The following is a 20,412-nucleotide window of genomic DNA, read 5'->3' on the forward strand; positions in this document are numbered from 1 at the left end:
GGCTAATTTTTTTTGTATCTTTAGTGGAGACGGGGTTTCACCATGTTGGCCAGGCTGGTCTCGAACTCCTGACCTCAGGTGATCTGCCCACCTCAGCTTCCGAAAGTGCTGGGATTACAGGCATGAGCCACCACACCCAACCTCACAGTCTATAAAATAGTCAAAGTAAAAAAGGTGTGATGGCTGAGCAGAACTGAACAGTGGTGGGTGAGAATGGCCCTGTTTTTCCTCTGTGTGTGTAACTCAATTTTCCCAACCTGTTCGATTTTAAATCCCTTTCCGCAAGCAAGTAGGAAGAATGAGTTCCCCTTTGGGGAGAATATTTTCCGTGGGTCTCTCGCACTCCACCTGGCTTTTTTGCTGGCTGTGTCAAGAACACAGAGCCCTGACTGCTCTTCACCCAGGCCGCCCCTCCACACTGCATCTGTAGCAAGCTACTTGAGGGACAAGGTCATGTTTTGGAAGGAGTATGGGCTTGCCTGCTGCTTGCTGTAAAACAGTGGGTTTTCCAACTCCAGGTCCTCCTCTAATAACCCACTGTTTGAGCAGGCACCCTCTGGCCACTCAAGGTTCCACCAAGGAACTGGCAGGGCAAGGAGAACTGGAGTTTGTGTTGCTTGCTGTGCCATGGCTCATCAAGTCCTTTGCCCCTGACCCAGGAGACTGTCTCATGTCCCCTGCCAGTATCCATGGAACAGTAACAGACGTTTGCTTGTAAGTAGGGCAACATCAAATCCCTGACCCAGCAGGTACTTTTGTGAGAAAACATTTTTTAAATGACAGAATAAATGAATAAGGCCACCAAAAAGACATATACTAGCCTAGACTGTTGGAAGATGAGGAATGGTCTTTCACACCCCGTCAGCATACAATAGAAAAGAACAAACAAGTTGAGATTTCATCAAAGCAGAAATGAGAATGTTTCGAATGCCATTGGCAATTCAAAGGACAAAAAGCAAGGTTGTCTGAAGACCATGAAGCCCCATGGGGAGAGGATGGCTTCGTTTCTGACTCGACAATAAGCTCAGAGGTCTTTGGGTGGGATCCATATCTTAGAAAAACTTGCCAAGTCCAGTGAATCATTCTGTAGGATTTGTAGAACTCTGAAGACAGAATGAGAGTGAGGTCGTGTGAGCTTGACTCCAGGAACCATGTGAGCCTTGAAAGAACCACTCTTTTGAAGCACTATTCTTCAAAGGTTGGGGAACTTCCCACCTGGCTCGACTCTGAGAGGAGGAGGTACCTAGTGCTGGGTGAGGGAGGCCAAGAGGTGGGCTTAGGGGAAGTCATTAATTCTGGAGAGAAGCCACTGACTGTACTGAAAACATGCTAGCTTTCCAGCAAGCTGGAAAGGACTGCTCTGCTGGGTACGAGGTGGTGGTGAGCATGGGCATAGGTGGCTGCCACCACTAAATGTCCAAGGCTGCAGGGAACAGGTAGCTCCATCAGTTGTCCTTAAAACAGTAGTTCTCCACCGCAAGTACTTGTGCTCTCCAGGACTCACTTGGCTGTTTCTGGAGACAGTTACTGAGGGGTGTTACTGTCATCTAGTGGATCCTGCAGTGCACAGCACAGCCTCCGTGATAAAGAACTATCTGCCCAAAACATCAATAACGTCAAGGTTGAGAAGCCCTGCTTTAAAGCAGACAACTGCTATTTGCCTTGTGGTCACTAGGTATTTTCAGGTACTTTCAGAAGGAGCTCAATAAATGCCTGTGGATAAGGATAAAAAGCCATTATCAATAAAATCTAAGAGGCCCAGAAATAGAGTGACAGGGAAATCTCTAAAAATGCAGAACTGGGGCTAGGAGGTAGGCCATGGGCTGTTAAGGATTCAGCTTCTCCATTTGTTCTTTGGGGGTGTAATTAGGAGTGATCTTTATTATAAAATCGTGTTTTTCTGAATTTTTTTTACAATGAGGTTGTATTATAATCCAAAAAAATTTAAGCTGTTAGATTTGGTTTCCCAAATCACGTGTTGACTAAACGTTCATTAGTACCGGCTACGAACCAGGCACCGATTTGCCTTTCCACATACAAATCTCATTTCGTGCTTATACTGTGGGATGTGGGAATCGTCAGAAGGTTGGAGACTTTCCTTCCAGTGAAGAAACACTTGGTAATGTAAAGATATTTGCATTGTCAGGAACCAAGAGTCCTAACTCTGATGCCAATACCTGTCACTTGAACGAGTCAGTGAGCTCTTATCTACTCATCTCCAGCGTGCAGGGATGAAAACAGATGCATCCAAAAGCCCTTCCCACCTGCAGGACCCTCCCTGCATCACTTAGAGAAGAGCAGGGACATGGTTCCAGGCCAGGGGCAGCACCTCTGAAACAGACTCCCAAGGCCTGCCTCCCAAGTGTCCCCCTAGGTGACCCTGACAGAGTCACCTACAAAGGTGGCAGATGCTCTTTTTCCCTTGTTTCAGTATCTTATGGAGGCATGGATTTCTATTATTCCATGTATTACAATTATTTACAGACATAATTTTTAGATCCTCATTTGTCCCAGATTTGGCCATTGGGAGTCTCTCTTATGTAAATTGGTTGATTATTGTGGTCTCATGTAATTTTGTATCCTTTGTGCTTTCTTTGTGTTTTTTTCATGCTATGGCAGTCTTCATAATGACCCTACACATAAGTCTATATACCAGTTTCCAAGAGTTGGACATTTAGATGTAAAATTTTTCTTTAGCTTTTATTTCTAACTACATCAGTGAGCACTAATGCACCATCATCATGGGGTAATTAAGACAGATTTTTTTATTTTATTGTAAAATATACATAGCATGAAATTTACCATTTTAGCCATTTTTAAGTGCACAGTTCTGTGGCATTAAGTACTTTTACATTGTTGTGTAACCATCACCATCATCCATCTCCAGACCTTTTTCATCTTCCCAAACTGAAACCCTATACCCATTAAACAGTAATTCCCCACTTCTCCTCCACCCTGGCACCCACCCTTCTACTCTCTGTCTCTATGACTGTGACTGCTCTAGGGACCTCATAGGTGGAATTAGTTGATATATATTCTCTATGACTGACCTAGTTCACTTAGCATGATGTCTACAAGGTCTATCATAAAGATTTCTCCATGTGTTTTCTCATAAGAATTTTTATAGGTTTGATTCTGAAAAGACAAAGTATTTTTAAAGTATAGTTGTAAAACATAGGGAGACCTACTCAAACTACTCCAAAAAATAGAGGAGGGAATACTTCCAAATTCATTCTACTAGGCCAGTATTACCCTGATATCAAAACCAGACAAAGACACATCAAAAAAAGAAAACTACAAGCGAATATCTCTGATGAATGTTGATGCAAAAATCCTGAACAAAATACTAGCAAACCGAATTCAACAATACATTAAAAAGATCATTCATCATGACCAAATGAGATTTATCTCTGGGATGCAAGGATGGTTCAACATTTGTAATGTATCACAACAAATCAATGTGATACATTATCAAAACAGAATGAAGGATAAAAATCATATCATTTCAATTGATGCTGAAAAGGCATTTGACAAAATTCAACATCCCTTCATGATAAAAAAAAAAAACCCTTTAAAAAGGGATAAAAGGAACATACCTCAGCATAATAAAAGCCATATGCAACACACCCCCAGATAGTATCATTACTAAATGGGAAAAACCTGAAAGCCTTTCCCCTAAGATCTGGATGCTCACTTTCACTACTTAACACAGTACTGGAAGTTCTAGCTATAATAATAAGACGAGAAAGAAAAAGCATCCCAATTGGAATGGAAGAAGTCAAATTATCCTCGTTTGCAGATGATATGATCTTATACTTGAAAAAAACCTGAAGAGTCTACACACAAAAGCACTTATAGAACTGATAAATTCAGTAAAGTTACAGGATACAAAATCAACATACAAAAATCAGTAGTGGTTCTATATGCCAACAGTGAGCAATCTGAAAAAGAAACTTAAAAAAGTGATCTCATTTACAATAGCCACACATAAAATTAAATACCTAGGAATTAACCAAAGAAGTGTAAGATCCCTATAATGAAAACTATAAAACACTGATGAAAAATTGAAAAAGACACCAAAAATGGAAAAATATTCCATGTTCATGGGTTAGAAGAAAAAATATTGTTAAAATGTCCATTCTACCCAAAACAATCTACAGATTCAATGCAATCCCTATCCAAATACCAACAACATTCTTAAATAAAAAAAAATCCTAAAATTTATATGGAATGACAAAAGACACAGAATAGCTGAAGCTATCCTCAACAAAAAGAACAAGACATTACCTGACTTCAAATTATATGACAAAGCTATAGTAACCAAAACAGCATGACACTGGCATAAAAACAACTACATAGACCAATGGAACAGAATAGAGAACCCAGAAACAAACCCACACACTTATGAATTCATTTTCAAAAAAGGTGCTGAGAACATATGCTGGGGAAGACAGTATCTTAAATGGTGCTGGGAAAACTGGATATCAATATGCAGAAGAATGAAACTAGACCCCTGTCTCTTGCCATACACAAAAATCAAATCAAAATGGATTTAAGACTTAAATCTAAGACCTCAAACTATGAAACTACTACAAGAAAACATTGAGGAAAGTCTCCAGGACATTGGTCTGGGCAAAAATTTCTTGAGCAGTACCCCAAAAGCGTAGGTAACCAAAGCAAACATGGAAAGATGGGATCAAATCAAGTTAAAAAGCTTCTGCAGAGCAAAGGAAACAATCAGCCAAGCGAAGAGACAACCCACAGAATGGAAGAAAATATTTGCAAACTACCCATCTGACAAGGGATTGATAACTAGAATATATAAGGATCTCAAACAACTCTATAGGAAAAAATCTTATTATCTGATCAAAAAATGAGCAAAATATTTGAATAGGCATTTCTCAAAAGAAGACATACAAATGGCAAACAGGCGTATGAAAAGGTGCTCAACATCACTGATCCTCAGAGAAAGGCGAATCAAAACTACAATGAGATGTCATCTCACCCCAGTTAAAATGGCTTTTATCTAAAAAGCAGTAACAAATGCTGGTGAGGATTTTGAGAAAAAGGAACCCTCATACACTGTTGATGGGAATGTAAATTAGTGCACCCACTATGGACAATAGTTTGGAGGTTCCTCAAAAAACTAAAAGTAAAGCTACCATATGATCCAGCAATCCCACTGCTGGGTATCTACCCAAGAGAAAGGAAGTCAGTATATCAAAGAGATGTCTGCACTCCCATGTTAGCTGCAGCACTGTTCACAGTAGCCAAGATTTGGAAGCAACTTCAGTGTCCACCAACAGATGAATGGATAAAGAAAATGTGGTACATATACACAGTGGAGTACTATTCAGCCATACGAAGAATGAGATCCTGTCATTTGCAACAACATGGATGGAACTGGAGATTATTATGTTAAGTGAAATAAGTCAGGTACAGAAAGACAAACATCTCATGTTCTCACTCATTTGTGGGAACTAAAAGTTAGAACAAACTCATGGACATAGAGACTTGAAGGATAGTTACCAGAGGCTGGGAAGTGTAGTGGGGGGGCTGAAAGTGGGGAGGTGGGGATGGTTAATGGGTACAAAAAAAACAGAAAGAATACGACATACTATTTGATCACACAACAGCGTGACTATAGTCAATAACAACTGTACATTTTAAAACAAGTAGAAGTGTAACTGGATTGTTTGTAACACATAGGATAAATGCTGGAGGGGATGGCTACCCCATTCTCCATGAGGTGATTATTTCACATTGCATGCCTGCATCAAAACATCTCTTGTACCCCACCAATATATACACCTACTATGTACCCACAAAAGTTAGAAAAAAAATAGAGATAACTAGGTTGGAGGGGAATCTGAGGACTGAGCTAGTTTCAGTGGGCACTGACTGAACCCTGAGAAGGCCACCTGTGTCCCAGGGCCCTGTTCAAATGCCACTTGCCTTCCCAAGTTACGGTCTGAATGTGGGTGTCCCCATAAAATTTACATGTTGGGACCTAATACCCAATGTGATGGTATTAAGAAGTGGAGCCTTTTGGAGGTTGGAGGGAGTGTCCTAGTCCTTTCCACCCCTTCTGCCGTGGAGGACATGGCAACAAGGCACCATTTGGAAGCAGAGAGGTCTGGCCAGACGCTGCATCTGCGGCACCTTGATTTGGCACATCCCAGCCTCCGCTGCAGTAGCATGGTGAGCTACTATCCAGTCTAAGGTATTTCGTTACAGCAGCTGTGTCCAACTGCGACATCAAGCTTACCTGACCCCACCCCCCACAGCACTGAGTAGCTCCAACAATGTTCCCTGACCTTTGCACACACCTGCCCTTATTCCATTTCTCACCGTTGCTTGCTTATGACTTTATCAAGCTAACTTCAAATGTGGCTTCTTAAATGTAAAAAGTAAATGGTGTAATTATGCAGCCATTAAAAATTATGTTTATAAAAGTAGTTCTAAAGCAGCAAGGGAAAGCTAATGCCAAGAGCAGAAACACACCTGCAGGTCCAGTTTGTATTTTTGTACAGCCAGTAAGGTTCCTGCTATGTAAAAACAGTGCATGTAAAGAAAAAGATGGAAAGAAACTACTTTGAAAATATTACATTATCTGCTTATATACCTCCTTCTGTCCTTGGCTCGATTCTCTCCTTCCTCTGTACTCGCTTTCTCTTCCTAGGTAATTACAGTGACAGCCTAGATTTCAGGACACCGTTTCCTTGACTCTTTTTTTTTTTTGAGCCAGAGTCTCGCTCTGTCACCCAAGCTGGAGTGCAGTGGCACGATCTCAGCTCACTGCAACCTCCGCCTCCGGGGTTCAAGGGAGTCTCCTGCCTCAGCCTCCCAAGTAGCTGGGATTAGAGGCACTTGCCATCATGCCCTGCTAATTTTTGTATTTTTAGTAAATACGGGGGTTCCACCATGTTGGCCAGGGTGGTCTTGAACTCCTGACCTCAGGTGATCCGCCCACTTTGACCTCCCAAAATGCTGAGATTACAGGCATGAGCCACCACACCCGGCCTTCTTGACTCTTAAACGTGGGTCTGTATAGCAGCCTTTCTTGGTAGCTGCACATCCGCGCCTGTCCTTGTCCACTCACTGTCCCCACCTGGAGGTCCCATGGCCGCCCTGAAACCAACTGTGTCCTGCGTGTGCTCACTCTCTGAGTCATTCCCTTCCTGTTCTGGAGCCCAGGGAGAGGCACCACCCTCCAGTCAGCAGCCAGAAACCCGGGCATCTTCCCCTGCCCTGTTTCCCGTCTATCTCCAAGCCAGTGGGTCTGCCATGGAAACATTTCTGTAATTCACCCATTTTGCTCTATCTCTGCCCCTCCTTGCTAGTTCACACCACTGTCATCTCTGGCCTGAATCATTGTGATACCCATTTAATTATCTCTGCATCCAAACTAGTCCTCTATAAATAACCCATTCCCGCCACTCTAGGCAGCCAGAGGAGCTGTGACAAATGCAACCCAAGTGTCGCTCTGGTGACTCTCAGGAGCAAAGCTGGTTTGGTTTCTTTTGGTGGGGGTGGTGAGCGTTTTGTTTGTTTGTTTGTTTGTTTTGGTGTTTTTTTAGAGAAAGGGTTTTGCTCTGTCACCCAGGCTGGAGTGCAGTGACAATCACAGCTCACTGCAGCCCTGACCTCCCTCAACTGATTGTCCCACCTCAGCCTCCCCAGGTAGGTGGGGCTACAGGCACCCACCGCCAAGCCTGGCTAATTTTTCCAATTTTTTTGTAGACATGGGGTCTCACCACGTTGGCCAGGCTGGTCTTGAACTCCTGGCCTCAAGTAGTCCTCCTGCCTCGACCTCCCAAAGTGCTAGGATTACAGGTGTGAGCCACCATGCCCGGCCCAAAGCCAGGATTAACATGGAGCACCGGCAGGTGTCATCTCTCTTGACACCCTGGGCTCCTTCTGTTCTCTGAACCCAGCCTGCTGTGTCCCACCTGGTGGCCTGCCTGCTTGCTGTCCCTTCAGCTAACTGTGGTCCTTCTCAGGCTAAGACATGGCATCTCCTTGAGGCCCAGACCAATCAATGCAGTCATCACTAGCCCTTATTAGATGGAGTGGATTGAATTTCACCTGACGTTGCTCCCCTCTCTGTCTAAGGAAGGGTCTGGTGAGTGGGATCACGTCAGCAGAGCTCATTTCCTGCATATGATTCTACTACTACCTTCTACTACTACCCTTCCTTTACCGCTGCGCTCAGTCATTATTTCTATCTGATAGCTTAAAAAAACAAAATAGAAAACCACTACTCATACCTGACCCCCCAAAATATACTGGTAGCTTCTCAGAGGACAGAATTAATTTTAAAAATAATCTAAATTAGGCAAACAGAGCATGAGAAGCCGATGATCACGCAACTCCCTCCAGAAAAGGAAGTGGAGCAGGCGGGCGCCCAGCTGCAAGCCCTCAGAAGCCTCAGCCTCCAGCGCCAGGACCTGATTTTATTACTAACAAGGTGCGGTCCTCATTCTTTGGGTCTGTCACATGCCTCACGGTAATTTTCCAGGCAAACTATATCACATGATACTGGCTTTACTGTCCAAGCAATAAGCGCAGAGTCTCTGGCAGTTTGGACTTCTCTGAGATTGCACTGCTGAGCACGTAGCTGCGGCGGTCACAGGAACTCACATGCCAAAGAACTGGGAAGAATGTTTTAAAAACCTGGAAAGAACCGGTTTCCTTTTCTGCAGCCTAATAAATACCTCCTTGAGGGAAGTAGGAAGCTTTCAGAACTCCCTCACTATCCAGAGGCTTATCACTGTGTGAAGGATCAGAGTTTGTCAAGGCAAAGAGAATCAAAACTATTTACTCAGGCTTGGAATTGATCAGGTGCTCGGGAGGCTCGGAGCAGGGGAGCGGCGGCTCCTGGACTTTAACCCCCGGGTTTGTGGAAGCAGTGACTATGATGATGATAGGAGAGCTGGCGCCCTCACGCGCTTGTCACCTGCTGCGGGCATCAGTGAGCGCTTGCTGCCGCCTCTGAGATAAGGAGGGCTCTGTAGAAACTCACCTGGGCCGCCTCCACTCGGAAGCCCTCCTTTCTTTCCTGCTAGACAAGAAGCGCCTGGAGCAGCCGAGGGAACACACCTGGTGGCAACGCCTGGTTCCCACTTTCGAACCTCAGGATTGAGAGAGGGATGAACGCGGGAAGTCTGAGGACACACTCTGTCCTGCCCTTAACTGTGACTGTCCGAGCCACCTAGGGGGACACGTGGGAGGCAGTCCCAGGGAGGCTGTACTAGAGAGGTGCTGCCCCCAACAGAAGCCGGGAGTCCCTGCCTGGGCCCAAGCTCCTGCCATTCTCTAAGTGATGCAGAGAGGGCCCCACCGCCGGGAGGGGCTTTCTGGCACAGCTGTTCTCGCCCCTGCACTCTGAAGAAGAGTAGATACCTAGATACAGTAAGTAAAGGAAAAGAACTAAGCATTTCTCTCCCTTTTTAGGAGGACCATCAATTTATCTTGGTCAAAGAAGGGAATTTCCTCATCTACCAATTTTCTGCTCATAGATGTATAGAAACGATAGAATTTTTTAAAGACGGCCAGGCGTGATGGCTCACGCCTGTATTCCCAGCACTCTGGGAGGCCAAAGCGGGCAGATCACCTGAGGTCAGGAGTTCAAGACCAGCCTGGCCAACATGGCAAAACCCCACCTCTACTAAAAATACAAAAATTAGCCAGATGCAGTGGTGGGCACCTGCAATCCCAGCTACTTGGGAGGCTGAGGCAGGGGGAATTGGTTGAACCCAGGAGGCGGAGGTTGCAGTGAACCAAGATTGCGCCACTGCACTTCAGTCTGGGGAACAGAGCAAGACTCTGTCTCGAAAACGAAAAAAGAATTTTTAAAAGACCATTTACAACCACCAGTGGAATCATTATTTCTGCAGGAGTCATTAATTGATGCTTAAACAATTAGGCAAAAGGTTCATCATTTCAAGGTGCCATCGTATGAGCCCACAGATTACTTGTGAATTACAAAGGGAAAAAATGTACTTTTACATTGCAGAGTTCCTGCCCTGCCACACATGCATGTGGAGGATAGTAATGCAGTTGTACAACAGTGCCTTTGTACTGCTCTAATTTTTTTTTTTTTTTCTGAGGTTGAGTCTCCCTCTGTCATCCAGGCTGGAACATAATGGTGTGATCTTGACTCACTGCAACCTCCGCCTCCCGGGTTCAAGCAATTCTCCTGCCTCAGCCTCCCAAGCAGCTAGGATTACAGGGGCCCGCCACCATGCCTGGCTAATTTTTGTGTTCTTAGTAGAGACAGGGTGTCACCATGTTGGCCAGGCTGGTCTCAAACTTCTGACCTCAGGTGATCTGCTCGTCTTGGCCTCCCAAAGTGCTAAGACTACAGGCATGAGCCACCACACCCGGCCTATACCACTCTAATTTAGTGATTAACTGAACCTCCTGACACGGGTGCCTCCTCGTGCCCCCTCTGAAGCATGTGTGCACTTATCTATGTGCCATGCAAATGGAGTACGTGAGCACCCAGGGACCCTCGATGGATTACCTGGTGCCAAGCGTATTCTTCCCTGCCCCTGTCTTGGAAAAGCAGCCCTACGAATGACAGCCTCCTGACAACTGGTCAGTTTTCCAACAGGATGGTGACTCCCCTCCTTGCCTTCTGCTTTCTTGAATCAAGGGCCTGAAGAGGCCAAGCAAGGTGGCTGATGCCTGTAATCCCAGTGCTTTGGGAAGCCGAAGCAGGAGGATCACCTGAGGCCAGGAGCTTGAAACCAGCCTGGGCAACATAGCAAGATTCTGACTCTATGAAAACATTTAAAACTTCACCAGGCATGGTGGTGCATGCCTGTAGTCCCAGCTACTTGGGAGGCTGAGGCAGGGGGAATGGCTCAAGCTTAGGGGTTCAAGGCTGCAGTGAGCTATGATTACACCACTGCACTCCAGGCTGGGTAGCAGAGTGAGACCCTGTCTCTAAAACATAAAAAAAATTAATAAAAAAGAGCTGAAGAGACCAAGCAGCAGCCAGGGCTTAAAGCTTTGAGGGGCTCTTGTGCCTCTGGGTGGAAGCATTTCACTGTTATAGTCATTTCCATTATAGAGGGTAAAGTCTTCACTGTTTCCTTCCTACATACAATTTATTTATATTTGTTTGTTCCTGAACTGGAGTCATAAAGCACCCAATTATTGTTAGACGGTTTATATTTAATGTGATTATCAAAATAGCTGGGTTTAAATCCATTATCTTGCCATTGGTCTCTTATTTGTTCAATCTGTTCTTCATTCCTTTTTTTCCCTCTTTTGAATTGAGTACTTTTTATGATTTTATTTTACCTCCGATAAGACCTCCCTTTTCCCTCTTTGCTATATGTATTTAACTTATCATCGTCTATTTTTAAATAATAGTGCCACCTCATACACAGCTTACGAACCTTTCAATATATTACTTCCATTTTCCCCCTTGTACCTTATTGTTGTCATATATTTTATTCTACATATACTATAAACTCAAAAATACACTGTTAATATTTTTGCTTTAAACAGTTAATTATCTTTTTTTTTTTTTTTTTTTTTTTGAGATGGAGTCTTGCTTTGTTGCCCAGGCTGGAGTGCAGTGGTGCGATCTCGGCTCACTGCAAGCTCCACCTCCCAGGTTCATGCCATTCTCCTGCCTCAGCCTCCCGAGTAGCTGGGACTACAGGTGCCCGCCACTACACCTGGCTAATTTTTTGTATTTTTTAGTAGAGATGGGGTTTCACCGTGTTAGCCAGGATGGTCTCCATCTTGTCTCCATCTCCTGACCTTGTGATCCATCCGCCTTGGCCTCCCAAAGTGCTGGGATTACAGGTATGAGCCACTGCGCCTGGCCACAGTTAATTATCTTTTAAAGAGTATTTTCAATTATCAAAAAGTCTTTTACATTTACTGATGTGTTTATCATTTCGAATCCTTGTGTACATCCAAATTTCCCTCTAGTGCCATTTTCCTTCTACCTGAGGAGTGTCCTGTAACATTTCTTGGAATGTAGGTTCCCTAGTTAATTAATTCTCTCAGTTTCTGTTTGTCTGAAAAGCTGATTTTGAAAGAAATTTTATGCAGGATAGAATTCTGGATTGATTGCTTTCTTTTTCTTTTAAGTACTTTTTTTGAGACAGGGTCTGGCTCTGGCACCCAAGCTGCAGTGCAGTGGTGTGATCATGGCTCACTGCAGCCTCAAGCTCCTGGGCTCAAGTAATTCTCTCACCTCAGCCTCCCAAGTAGCTAGGACCACAGGCCCATGCCACCACACCTGGCTAATCTTTTTTTAAAATTATTTTTAGCAGACAAGAGGTCTTGCTATGTTGCCCAGGCTGGTCTCAAACTCCTGATCCTCCCGCCTCGGCCTCCCAAATTGCTGGGATTACAGGCATGAGCCTCCACACCTGGCCTCCTTTCAGTACTTTAAGGATGTCACTCTATTGTCTCCTGGCTTGCATAGTTTCTGATGACAAATCTGCCATCACTCTTACCTTGCTCTTTTGTAAGCAATGGGTTTTTTTTCCCTGACCTGCTTTTTTTTTTTTTTTGAGACGGAGTCTCACTCTGTCACCCAGGCTGGAGTGCAGCAGTGCGATCTCCACTCACTGCAAGCTCCGTCTCCTGGGTTCACGCCATTCTCCTGCCTCAGCCTCCCAAGTAGCTGGGATTACAGGTGCCCACCACCACACCCGGCTAATTTTTTGTATTTTCAGTAGAGACAGGGTTTCACCATGTTAGCCAAGATGGTCTCAGTCTCCAGACCTCATGATCCGCCCACTTTGGCCTCCCAAAGTGCTGGGATTACAGGCGTGAGCCACTGTGCCTGGCCTTCCCTGACCTGCTTTAAAGATTTTCTCTTTGTCACTAGTTTCCAGCAATTTGATTATCATGTGCCTTAATATAGTTTTCTCCATGCACCTTCTGCTTTGGTTTGGTTAAGGTTCTTGGATCTATGGCTATAAAGTTTTCATTAAATGTGAAAAAATGTTGGCCCTATTTCTTCAAATATTCTTTCTTTCTCCCTCCTTTATTTCTGAAACTGCAGAGATATACATGTTAAACCACTTGATCTTGTCCACAGATCACTGGATTCTCTGTTAATTTGTTTTCTCAATGGGCTTCGTTTTTGGACAGTTGCTATTGCTATGTCTTCAAGCTCACTGATGTCTTCTTCTGCAGCATCTCTCTGCTGTTAATCCCATGTCATGTATTTTTTATTCCAGATATTATATTTTTATCTCTAGTAAATTCCATTTGGATCTTTCTTATATTATTAATTTCTCTCCTCATTTATGTTTCTATTTTTCCCTACCTTCATGAATATATGGAATATATTTGTAATAGTTGTTTTAAAGTCTTTATCTGTTAATACCATCATGTATTTTATTTCTGGGTCTTTTCTGTTGATTGATATTTCTCTTGGTGATGTTCATATTTTCCTGTTTCTTTGCATGCCTGGTAGTTTTTGGTTAGATGTTGGCATTGTAAAATTTTACATTGCTGGGTGCTGGATTTTGTTGTATTCTTTTAAATAGTGTTCAGCTTTTTTTCTGGCATGTAGTTCAGTAATTTGAAATCAATTTGATCCTTTCAAGGTTTGCTTTTAAATTTTATAGTGTGGGATCAGAGCAGTCTCTTTGGGTAGAACTAATTTTGTCTTCCTACCAAGTGGATCCTGCCAGATGCCCTGTATTAAGATATCTTCACACTCTGACTGGTGATTATATGATCTATTTCCAGCCCTGTGAGTCCTAGGAATTGTTTGGCCTGCCTGTGGAGTTTTGGTGGTTATGATCACTATCCTCACATAGTTTTCTCACATGAGTGCATACAATGTTCAGCAAAGTCTCTCTAGGGGACTCTTCAGCAGACCTCCAAAACAAGCAATTTCTCTCTCTCTCTCTGAAACATAGACACACACACCAGACACAGACACAGACACAAACACAAACACACACACACACACCCTCTGCTATGGTCTGAATGTCCATGTCCTGCCCAAATTCATACGTTGAAATCTTAATTCCTAAGGTGATAGTATTAAAAGGTGGGGCCTTTGGGAGGTGATTAGGTCATGAATGGGATTAGTGCCCTTATAAAAGAGGCCCAAGGGAGCTTGTCTGCTCCTTCCTCCATGTGAGGATGCAGCACACAGTCGCCATCTATAAGGAATGGAACCTCCCTAGATACTGAATCTGCTGCTACCTTGATCTTGGACTTCCCATCCTCTAGAACTGTGAGAAATAAATGTTTATTGTTTATAAGCTACATAGTTTATGGTATTTTTGTTATAACAGTCTGAATGGACTGTGTCTCTCTGTCTGTCTCTGTCTCCCTCTCTCTCTCTCTTTCTCTCTGTAGCTCCCTTCACTCCCACACTTTGCCCTTCAAACTCTAGCCACCTTGGCCTCCCCAAACTCTGATCAGTCTCCTCCATTCAGTGAGACCACTGAGATCTCTTTGGTTTCCCCTCCCTTTCCTGGGCTTAGGAACTGCCTCAGACAGTAATGCGGAGCCCTCATGGGTCTCATCTTGTTTGTTTCTTTTCTCCAGTGATCAAAGTCTTGCACTGCCTGACATCTAGTGTCTGAATATATTTTTCATATATTGGGTCTGGCTTTCTCTTTATCTAAGGATAAGTGAAGGTGTAAACTGCCGTCTGTTACACCATCATGGCTGGAAGTAGAACACTCATGATTTATTTTTATTTTATTTATTTTGTTTTTGAGACAGAGTCTTGCTCTGTCGCCCAGGTTGGAGTGCAGTGGTGTGATCTTGGCTCACTGCAAACTCTGCCTTCCAAGTTTAAGCAATTCTTCTACCTCAGCCTCCTGAGTAGCTGGTATTATAAGAGTGTACCACCATGTTCAGCTAATTTTTGTATTTTTAGTAGAGACGGGGTTTCACCATGTTGGCCAGGCTGGTCTCAAACTTTGACCTCCAGTGATCTGCCTGCCTCAGCCTCCTAAAGTGCTGGGATACAGGCGTGAGCCAGCGCCCAGCCTGATTTATTTTTAAAATCTAGGGCAAGGGTAGTTTTCCCATTCACAGAGAACATCTTAACAGACATTTCTCAAAATTTGTTCTAATTCCCAAGCATGTGTCAGCAGTCTTTGTAGTAGATCTTACAGCTTTTCTATCCTTTGGTTGTCAGCTTTTCTGAACCTCTTCCATGGCTCATGCTTTCCTGTCTCTGTAAAACCAGACATCACTATGTGATTCACTTTGGCCAAAGAAACATAGCTGGGGAGATGTGTATGGTTCCAGGTGGAAGCATGTCATTGCGATGTTCATCCCTCTAGCTGTCCTCCCACTTCCCATGGTGATGATGGGACTAAGCGTTGGCATAAAGGGGCTGAAGAGTTGCAGCAGCTTAGAAGGCAGAGCCAGCACACAGAGAAGAGATGGCCTGGATGGCCGCTCAGACCTGTAGCCGAATGTGCTCAAGCAAGAAATCAACTCCTACTATGTTGGGCCATTGAGACTTGGATTTGCCTGTTATGCGGCAGGAACTATTCCTGCCTGTCCTGACTGGTCTTGTCTTTCTTTCTTTTTTGAGCCAGAGTGTGTGCTCACTCTGCCTCTAAACACATGTCTAAAAATGTATTGGTGTAATGAAGCAGGAGTGTTTGAAAATGTGCCATATAGAAAACTATTCATCCACTCTAAAATGCAGAGGAAGAGGAAGCAAAGCAAAACATGAATTTGCAAACGCAAACAAAACAAATGATTTTTGTGAGATTGAATTATTTTGTTGATGTTTAAATCACTTCCAGATGGATCAATTGGTTGCAGCTGAGAAGAGATTATTCTTCCCTTGCCACACATCTACACAGAGGGTAGCAAATTCATTAGCATAAATGGGAGGTATATAGCCACAACAGGAGAAGAATTGACCGCTGGTGAATTAAAATTTTTCTTTGAGGAGCTCCCAGCTCCTAATCCTCTTCTTTTGCATGATATTAACTCTGCATTTCCTAATGTCATTGGGAATTTATTTGTAGTTAAGATTTATATTCCAACCACCTTTAAGGGGTACTATTACAAGTACAAGCTTCTAAAATAGGAATCTTTTTTTTCTTTCTTTTCTTTTTTCTTTTTTTTAGATGGGGGTCTCACTTTGTCACCCAGTCTGGAGTGCAGTGGTGTAATCTTGGCTCATTGAAGCCTTGACCTCCCAGGCTCAAGGACCCTCCCGCCTCAGACCCTGAGTAACTGGGATTACAGGCGCACCGCACCGCGCCCAGCTAATGTTTGTATTTTTTGTAGACAGGGTTTCGCCATGTTACCCAGGCGGGTCTCAAATCGCTGGGTTTAAGCAATCCACTCTCCTCAGCCTCCCAAAGTGCTGGGATTACAGGTGTGATCCATCACACCTGGCCTTAAAATAGGAATTTGTCACCTGTGGTCCAGATAATTCTGGGGGGTTGAGGGAAGGTGTACCAATGAAACGTGAGACTTTAGGCAAATTGTTCAAGTGCATATTTTACATTTTTTCTGGGGAAAGGATTTGTACCTGTCATCAGATTCTTAAAGATCTGGGTGACTCAATAAAGGTTAGGAGCCACTGCCTTAAAGACAAAGTCAGGCCCGGTGCGGTGGCTCATGCCTGTAATCCCAGCACTCTGGGAGGCCGAGGTGGGTGGATCACCTGAGGCCAGGAGTTTGAGACCAGTCTGGCCAACATGGTGAAGCCCCGTCTCTATTAAAAATAAAAAAATTAAAAAAAAAAAAACCGGGCATCGTGGTGTGTGCCTGTAATCCCAGCTACACGGCAGGCTGAGGCAGGAGAATCACTTGAACCTGGGAGGAGGAGGTTGGAGTGTGCTGAGATCGCATCACTGCACTCCAGCCAGGGTGACAGAGTGAGACTCTGTCTAAAAAAAAAAAAAGACAAAGTCAGTTTCCATACCATACCAGACTTTCATTTCATATTTCATCAACCACATCCTGTTATTTTTCTTGGAACTGCTTCTCCTCCTCTCCTTTTTCTGACTACACACGCACTGAAGGAGTGTGTCATGGAGAAGCAGGGATGGATACTTTCACAGGTCAGGGGAGGTCAGTTTCCTCTTAGTCCTCAAAGGTGTGGGCTGATTAGCAGGTCAGCTGTCTGAGCAAGACAGTATTGAACCCAAGCCACCACTGTGAAGGGCGCCCACAGGATCTTTCTGGCGCAGAACAGCTCCGGCAAGCGACAGCCAATCCAAGATCTTTGCTCACCCTCTGGCGCTCAAGAAGGGGAGAGATGGCAAGTAGATGAGCCTCAAGGAGAAAAGAGTGAAAGTCTTTGTGCTGAACAGGTGTGTTCCCTTTCAAAGCCAATTGCCCTGTTTGGCTCAGTGAGGAACTTTAGGTTTTTGGATGAAGGGTTTTAGAAACAATGGGGAAAGTTGTGGTGGCAAAGAGGATGAAAAGTATAGCCAACAGCAGAAGTAGTGAGATTTCTATAAACATCTTGGCACTGAGAGGCAGAGAAAGCTGATTTAACTAATTATGAGCAAACCCTTCCGGAAGTAAAGAGAGTGGGAAAAGTCTGGCTGTCTGGTCAACATTACTGTCTAAATAAATCCACGCAGGCCAGCAGTGGGCCACTGGGTATCGCTCAGGCAGGAAGCAAGTTGGCCTTAAAAACAGCTGCAGCTCCTGAAACGGGGCCAGGCCTGGAGTCTTCCTGCTCACATGCCACCAAGTCTTTTTTTTCTTTTCTTTTTCTCTTTTTTTTTTTTTTGAGACAGAGTCGCACTCTGCAGCCCAGGCTGGAGTGCAGTGGCGCCATCTTGGCTCACTGCAACCTCCGCCTCCCAGGCTCAAGCCATTCTCCTGCCTCAGCCTCCCGAGTAGCTGGGACTACAGGCAACTGCCACCATGCCTGGCTAATTTTTGTATTTTTAATAGAGGTGGGGTTTCATCATGTTGGCCAGGCTGGGTCTCAAACTCCTGATCTCAAATGATCCACTCACCTCAGCCTCCCAAAGTGCTGAGATTACAAGCGTGAGCCATCACACTCGGCCCACTGAGTCCGAATATATCAATTTACTTAAAAACACACACCATGGGGGCACTTTTATAGGACAAAAGCCATGCTCTGGTTGAAGATTGAGCAGAATACCTTTTTAAGGTGCTACAGAAGTGAGGACTCCAAAGACGGAAGGGAGGTGGCTGACTTCGGACAGAGCTCCATTTTCCTCTTTATCGTGCACACGAAACCGCGGCAGATCCTTTTTTTTGCTCTCATTTTTATTATGTCTTACAAGGATTCGTGTTCGGTTTTGTGGTTAAAATAGTCACATAGCTTGATCTGCAAAAGTGCTGCAATATTTTTTCATTGCTATTGGCTTTTTATTTCACTATCCCTTTTTTTCCACATTTGCTGTAGAAATCTATCCACGGGTACAGTGGTTAAGTTGCTGTTTCTAGAGCTATGGTGAAAGGAACAGCGATCTGTGCATTAGTCAGCAAATGAGGACACCCTCTTAACTCTGCTGAATTAGACAGCAATGCAGTAGACAAACAAGTTATCTCAAAGAGATAAAATATGAAACCAGAGAGGCAGTGTGGCCAACAGAAAAAACAATGGGTGAGGCTGGGTGTGGTGGCTCACACCTGTAATCCCAGCATTTTCAGAGCCTGAGGTAGGAGGATCACTTGAGTCCAGGAGTTGGAGACCAGCCTGGGCAAAAAAGTGAGACCTCATCTCTACAAAAGATAAAAAGTTAGGCACCTGTGGTCCCAGCTACCTTGGAGACTGAGGTGGGAGGATTGTTTGAGAACAGGAGGTTGAGGCTGCGGTGAGCCCTGTTCACACCACTGTGCTCCAGCCTGGGTGACAGAATGAGACCCTGTCTCAAAAATAAAATGAGGCCAGGCGCAGTGGCTCATGCCTGTAATCTCAGTACTTTGGGAGGCCAAGGCGGGAGGATCATTTGAGGTCAGGAGTTCAAGACCAGCCTGGCCAACATGGCGAAACCCCATCTCTACTAAGAATACAAAAATTAGCCTGTTATGGTGGCGCACACCTGTAGTCTCAACTACTTGGGAGGCTGAGGCAGGAGAATGGCTTGAACCTAGAAGGCAGAGGTTGCAGTCAGCCAAGATTGCGCCATTGCACTCCAGCCTGGGTGACAGAGTGAGATTCCATCTCAAAAAATAAAAAATAAAATAAAACAACAACAATCCACTAGGCGAGCAGTTTGGAGACTCAGTGCCTCACAGCAATCCTATCAGGACTTCAGCATTCTACACAAATCAGAAATAACTCCTGTCCTATTTACTTTACCATGATTGCCCTGGAGAGGAAATACGTGGAAAAAAATGAAAATAGGAGGTATATTTTCATAGGAATACATTTTAATAGGAATCATAGTATTATCATAAATTTGGAGAAAGAATTTATAATGAAGTTTCTAAGGCAGTGCTAAGCCTTACACTAAAAGAACAAGACTGATTATCAGATATTGGCTGCACTAGACATGGAGGACATTGTTGGCCATCTGACCCAAACTCATTCATTCCTAACTGCTTTCTCTCTTGTCCATCTCAACTGAAAAGGCTGCAAAAGTTTCCTTTGTGTCTAATGGAGGCCACATGACACCATTCTGGCCGAAGAGTCTTAAGTAGACATGTGTTGTGGACTTGCAGAGAGAGAAGCTTTTGCCTTTTTCTTATAAAAGGGACAGATACAGTTGGTGTGAATTCCTCTCTTCTTTCTACCTTGAATGTTGCTGTAATGTCTGGAGCTGGAGCAACTATTTTGTGATCTTGAGGCAACAAGCCAACATGCTAGGTATCATGAAGAGAAAGAACCAGCTTGCTTGGGTCTTTGATGACACTGAGGAGGTGCTACTCCAGCTCTGGGTGGCCTACCTTGAGACTTCTTGTTTATTTAAGACTTTTTTGGTGAGCGGGGGCAGGTGGGTTTTTTTTGTTTGTTTTTTGTTTGTTTCTTTTTTTTGAGACAGAGTCTCATTCTGTTGCCCAGGCTAGAGTACAGTGGCAGGATCTTGGCTCACTGCAACCTCTGCCTTCCAGGGTTCAAGCGATTCTCCTGCCTCAGGCTCCTGAGTAGCTGGGATTACAGGTGCCTGCCACCACACCCAGCTAATTTTTGTATTTTTAGTAGAGATGGGGTTTCACCGTGTTGGCCAGGCTGGTCTCGAGCTCCTGACATCAGGTGATCCGCCCACCTCGGCCTCCCAAAGTGCTGGGATTACAGGCGTGAGCTACCACACCCGCCTATTTAAGACTTTAATAGTTGAATTTTCTGTTACTTCCAGCCAAAGCATTCTAAAGTACACCTAATTCCAAAGTACACTTTGTTCCTGATAGTATGAAGCGCTATAATATGTTATAGGCTATATATTTAGACTTAACTAAATTGATTTTTCTTAAAAGGAAATTACCATATAGTAATTT

The sequence above is a fragment of the Gorilla gorilla genome, chromosome 5 (assembly GCF_029281585.2).
Source record: "Gorilla gorilla gorilla isolate KB3781 chromosome 5, NHGRI_mGorGor1-v2.1_pri, whole genome shotgun sequence".
Taxonomy (NCBI): domain Eukaryota; kingdom Metazoa; phylum Chordata; class Mammalia; order Primates; family Hominidae; genus Gorilla; species Gorilla gorilla.